The sequence below is a fragment of the Balaenoptera borealis genome, assembly GCF_965194805.1.
Source record: "Balaenoptera borealis genome assembly, chromosome: 19".
Lineage (NCBI taxonomy): Eukaryota > Metazoa > Chordata > Mammalia > Artiodactyla > Balaenopteridae > Balaenoptera > Balaenoptera borealis.
Genome location: NC_138878.1, coordinates 35986455 through 35993097, shown reverse-complemented (window position 1 = coordinate 35993097; position 6643 = coordinate 35986455).

Genomic DNA, 6643 nt, shown 5'->3' with positions numbered 1-6643 from the left:
CACCATATTAACAAATTAAAGAATAAAAATCATATGGTCATCTCAATAGATGCAGGAAAAGCTTTTGACAAAATTCAACACCCATTTATGATAAAAACTCTCCAGAAAGTGGGCACAGAGGGAACCTACCTCAATAATAAAGGCCATATATGACAAACCCACAGCAAACATCATTCTCAATGGTGAAAAACGGATGTCCACACTCGCCACTCTTATTCAACATAGTTTTGGAAGTCCTAGCCACGGAAATCAGAGAAGAAAAAGCAATAAAAGGAATACAAATTGGAAAAGAAGTAGTAAAAGTGTCATTGTTTGCAGATGACATAATACTGTACATAGAAAATCCTAAAGATGCCACCAGAAAACTACTAGAACTAATTAATGAATTTGGTAAGGTTGCAGGATACAAAATTAATGCACAGACATCTCTTGCATTCCTATACACTAGAAACAAAAGATCAGAGAGGGAAATTAAGAAAACAAACCCATTTACCATCGCAACAAAAAGAATAAAATACCTAGGAATAAACCTACCTAAGGAGGCAAAAGACCTGTACTCAGAAAACTATAAAACACTGATGAAAGAAATCAAAGATGACATAAATAGATGGAGAGATATACCATGCTCCTGGATTGGAAGAATCAATATTGTGAAAATGAGTATACTACCCAAAGCAATCTACAGGTTCAATGCAATCCCTATGAAATTACTAATGGCATTTTTCAGAGAATTAGAACAAAAAATTATACAATTTGTATGGAGACACAAAAGACCCCGAATAGCCAAAGCAATCTTGAGAAGAAAAAAAAAACAGAGCTGGAGGAATCAGGTCCCCAACTTCAAACTATATTACAAAGCTACGGTAATCAAGACAGTATGGTACTGGCACAAAAACAGATATACAGACCAATGGTACAGGATAGATAGCCCAGAGATAAACCCATGCACCTGTGGTCACCTAAACTATGACAAAGGAGGCAAGAATATACAATGGAGAAAAGACAGTCTCTTCAATAAGTGGTGCTGGGAAAACTGGACAGCTACATGTAAAAGAATGAAATTAGCACACTAACACCATACACAAAAATAATCTCAAAATGGATTAGAGACCCAAATGTAAGACCGGACACTATAAAACTCTTAGAGGAACACATAGGAAAAACACTCTTTGACAAAAATCACAGAAAGATCTTTTATGACCCACCTCTTAGAATAATGAAAATAAACACAAAAGTAAGTGAATGGGACCTAATTAAACTTAAAAGCTTTTACACAGCAAAGGAAACCATAAACAAGACGAAAAGACAATCCACAGAATGGGAGAAAATATTTGCAAACGAAACAACAAAGGATTGATCTCCAAAATATACAAACAGCTCATGCAGCTCAATAGCAAAAGAACAAACAACCCAATCAAAAGATGAGCAGAAGATCTAAATAGATATTTCTCCAAAGAAGACATACAGATCGCCAAGAGGCACATGAAAAGATGCTCAACATCACTAATTTTCAGAGAAATGCAGATCAAAACTAAAATGAGGTTATCACCTCGCAGTCAGAATGGCCATCATCAGAAAATCTACAAACAATAAATGCTGGAGAGGGTGTGGAGAAAAGGGAACCCTCTTCCACTGTTGGTGGGAATGTAAATTGATACAGCCACTGTGGAGAACAGTATGGAGGTTCCTTAAGAACCTAAAAATAGAACTACCATATGATCCAGCAATCCTACTACTGGGCATACACCCTGAGAAAATCATAATTCAAAAAGACACAAGTACCCCAATGTTCATTGTAGCACTATTTACAATAGTCAGGACATGGAAACAACCTAAATGTCCATCAAGAGACGAATGGATAAAGAAGATGTGTTACATATATATAGTGGAATATTACTCAGCCATGAAAAGAAATGAAACTGGGTCATTCGTAGAGATGTGAATGGACCTAGAGTCTGTCATACAGTGAAGTAAGTCAGAAAGAGAAAAACAAATATTGTATATTAATGCATATATGTGGAATATAGAAAAACGGTATAGATGAACCTATTTGCAGGGCAGGAATAGAAAGGCAGACATAGAGAACTGACATGTGGACATGGGGTGGGAAGGGGAGGGTGGGACGAATTGGGAGATTAAGTTTGACATAAATACACTACCATGTGTAAAATAGCTAGTGAGAACCTGCTGTATAGCACAGGGAGCTCAGCTCTGTGCTATGTGATGGCCTAGTTGGGTGGGATGGTGAAGGTCCAAGAGGGAGGGGATGTGTGTATGTGTATGGCTGATTCACTTTGCTGTGCAGCAGAAACTAACACAACATTGTAAAGCAATTATACTCCAATAAAAAAAAAAAAAAGAAAGAAAATGCCAACCAAGAATATTTAACCCAGCAAAACTGTCCTTCAGAACTGAAGGCAAAATTAAAACTTTCCCTAATAATCAAAAGTAGAGGGAATTCATCACCACTAAATTTGCCTTACAAGAAATGCTAAAAGGAGTCCTTCAAGCTGAAACAAAAGGATGCTTATAAGTAACATGAAAACATACAATACACTGGTAAAGGTAAACAAATAATCAGATTCAGAATACCCTAATACTGTAAAATGGTGATGTGCTAACTACTTAACTCTAGAATAAATGTTAAAGGACAAAAGCATTAAAAATAACTATAAGTTCAACAATTTGTTAATGGATATACAATTAAAAAATGTAAATGGTGACATCAAAAACATAAAAGGGGGGAGTAAAAGAATATTTTATATATGATGTTATAGGTGATATAAGTTTAACTGTTTTCACCATAAAATAGACTATTAAATCTATTAGATGTTTTATGTAAACCTCATGGTAACCACAAAGCAAAAGTCTACAATACATACACAAAAGATAAAGAAAAGGAAACCATACTACCACTACAGAAAAATATCAACTTACAAAAGAAGACAGCAAGAGAGGAAGAAAATATATGAAATTATAAAACAGCCAGAAAACAATAAGATGGTATTAAGCAAGTTCTCACCTATCAATTACTCTAAATGTCAATGGATTGCATTCTCCAATTGAAAGGCATAGAGCAGCTGGACAGATTAAGAAACAAGAGCCAACAATACGCTGCTTACAAAAGACTCAGCTCTAAGAACACACATAGATTCAAAGTAAAGGGATGGCAAAAGGCATTCCATGCCAAGTGGAAACCAAAAGAGAAAAGGGGTAGCTATAGTAACATCAGACAAAATAAGTTTTAGGCCAAAAATGGTAACAAGAGACAAAGACGGTCATTATATGATGCTAAGAGGGTCAATTCATCAAGAGGATATAACAATTATAAATATATATGCACCCAAAATCAGAGTACCTAAATATATACTAAGCAAATACTATAAGATCTGAAGGGAGAAACAGACAACAATACAATTTAATAGGGGGACTTCGATACCCCAACGTCAACAATGGTTAGATCATCTAGACAGAAAAATCAACAAGTAAATGTTGGACTTGATCATACTTTAGACCAACTGGAACTGGACCTAACAAACACAAAACATTCTATTGAACAGCAGCAGAATACACATAATTCTCAAGCAGAAATTGAACATTTTACAGAGTAGATCACATGATAGGTTACAAAACAACATTTAACAAATTTCAGAAGATTAAAATCATACAAAGTATCTTTTTTGACCACAATGGTGTAAAAGTGGAAATCATTAACAGAAAAGCTGAAAATTCACAAATATGTGGAGATTAAACAACATGCTCCTGAACAACCAACGGATCAAAGAAGAAATCAAAAGGGAAATCAAGTAATATCATGAAAAACAGTGAAAACTGAAGCACAACATATCAAACCTATGAAATGTTGCAAAAGCAGTTCTAAGGGGGCAGTTTATAGCAATAAAAGCCTATATTAAGACACAAGGAAGATCTCAAATAAACAGCCTCACTTTACACCTCAAGAAACTAGAAAAATAACTAAACCCAAAGTTAGAAGAAGGAAAGAAACAACAAAGATTGAAGTGCAAATAAATGAAAGAGAAGAAAAAACAATAGAAAAGATAAATGAACCAAGCTGGTTTTTTGAAAACATAAACAAAATAGACAAACCTTTAGCTGGACTTACCCAGAAATAAGAGAAAGGACTCAAATTTAAAAAAGAAAAAGAAAAAGAAATGATAGAGGAGACGTTACAGCTGATACCACAGAGCTACAGAAGATCATAAGAGACTACTATGAATACTTATGCAATCAACAAATTGGACAACATAGAAGAAATATATAAATTCCTAGAAACATACAACCTAGATGACTGAATATGAAGAAACAGAAAATCTGCACTAACAAGTTACTAGTAGGAAATTGAGTCATTAAAAACCTCTCAATAAAGAAAAGTCTAGGACCAGATGGCTTCACTGGTGAATTCTACCAAACATTTAAGAAAGAATTAATAGCAATCCTTCTCAAACTCTTCCAAGAAATTGAAGAGGATGGAACACTTCCAAACTCATTCTTACGAGGCCAGCATTATCCTGATACCAAAACAAGTTGAGGACACTGCAAGAAAATCGAAGGCCAATATCCCTGATGAACATAGACGCAAAAATTCTCAACAAAATATTAGCAAACCAAATTCAACTGCACATTAAAAGAAACAGACACCATGATCAAGTGAGATTTACTCCAGGGATGCAGGGATGATTCAACATCTATAAATCAATCAATGTGATACACCACATTAACAAAATGAAAGATAAAATTCATACAATCATATTTGCTGAGTTTGTCTATTAGCTATAGTGGCTTTCTTGTGGATTCTTTTGGATTTCCTACGTATAGGATCATGTTTTATGCACATAGATACAGTTTTGCTTCTTTCCAATTTTCATGTTTCTTTCTCTTTCCTGTCTCATTGCTCTGGCTAAAACCTCCAGTACAATGTTGAATAGCAGCAGTAAAAGTGGGAATTCTTTTCATGTGCTTTTTAACCAACTGTATGTCTTCTTTGGAGAAATGTCTATTTAGATCTTCCACCCATTTCTTGATTGGGTTGCTTTTTTGATATTGAGCTGCATGAGTTGTTTGTATATCTTAGCGATCAATCCCTTGTTGGTTGCTTCATTTGCAAATATTTTCTCCCATTCTGAGGGTTGTCTTTTCGCATTGTTTATGGTCTCCTTTGCTGTGCAAAAGCTTTTAAGTTTAATTATGTCCCATTTATATATTTTTATTTTCATTACTCTAGGAGGTAGATCAAAAAAATCTTGCTGTGATTTATGTCAGAGAGTGTTCTGCCTGTTTTCCTCTAAGAGTTTTATAGTATCCAGCCTTAAAAAGATGCTCAACATCACTAATTATTAGAGAAATGCAAATCAAAACTACAATAAGGTATCACCTCACACCAGTCAGAATGGCCACCATCAAAAAATCTACAAACAACAAATGCTGGAGGGTGTGGAGAAAAGGGAACCAACCCTCTTGCACTGTTGGTGGGAATGTAAATTGATACAGCCACTATGGAGAACAGTATGGAGGTTCCTTAAAAAACTAAAAATAGGATTACCATATGACCCAGCAATCCCACTCCTGGGCATATACCTGGAGAAAACTATAATTCGAAAAGATGCATGTACCCCAATGTTCATTGCAGCACTATTTACAATAGCCAAGACAGGGAAGCAACGTAAATGTCCATTGACAGATGAATGGATAAAGAAAATGTGGTACATATATACAGTGGAATACTACTCTGCCATAAAAAATAACAAAATAGTGCCATTTGCAGCAACATAGATGGACCTAAAGATTGTCATAATGAGTGAAGTAAGTCAAAGACAAATATCATATGATATTGCTTATATGTGAAATCTAAAAAAGGGTACAAATGAACTTATTTACAAAACAGGAACAGAGTCACAGATGTAGAAAACTTATGGTTGCTGGGGGTAAGGAGGAAGAGGGGTAAATTGGGATATTCGGACTGACATATACACACTAGTATATATAAAACAGATAACTAATAAGGACTTACTGTATAGCACAGGGAACTCTACTCTGTAATGGCCTATATGGGAAAAGAATCTTTAAAAAGTAGTGGATATATGTATACGTATAACTGATTCACTTTGCTGTACACCTGAAACTAACACAACATTGTAAATCAACTAAACTCCAATAAAAATTTTTTAAAAAAACTTATAACGGAAAAGAATCTGACAAAGGGTATATATATATATAATATATATAACTGAATCACTCTGCTGTACAATGGAAACTAATACAACATTGTAAATCAATTATACTTCAATAAAATAAAAAATTAAAATTAAAAAATAAACTAGGGTCATTTCATAGGAAAGTTCAATGTAACTGCAAAATGATGGGAGGAGGAAACATGTCCTTCCTTTTATTTTACATGTAATAAGATTGGGACTCAAATAAAACAGATTAAAAACAAACAAACCTCAGCACACAGTGATAGATGGAATTTCCTCAATTTGATAAGGAGTATTCTGCAACAAAAATCTACAGTTAACATCATACTTAATGCTGTAAGACTGAATTTCACACCCCACCCTCAATATTGGAATCAAGGCAAGGATTTCTTCTCTCACCGTTCTTTTTCAACACTGTACTGAGTGAAGTC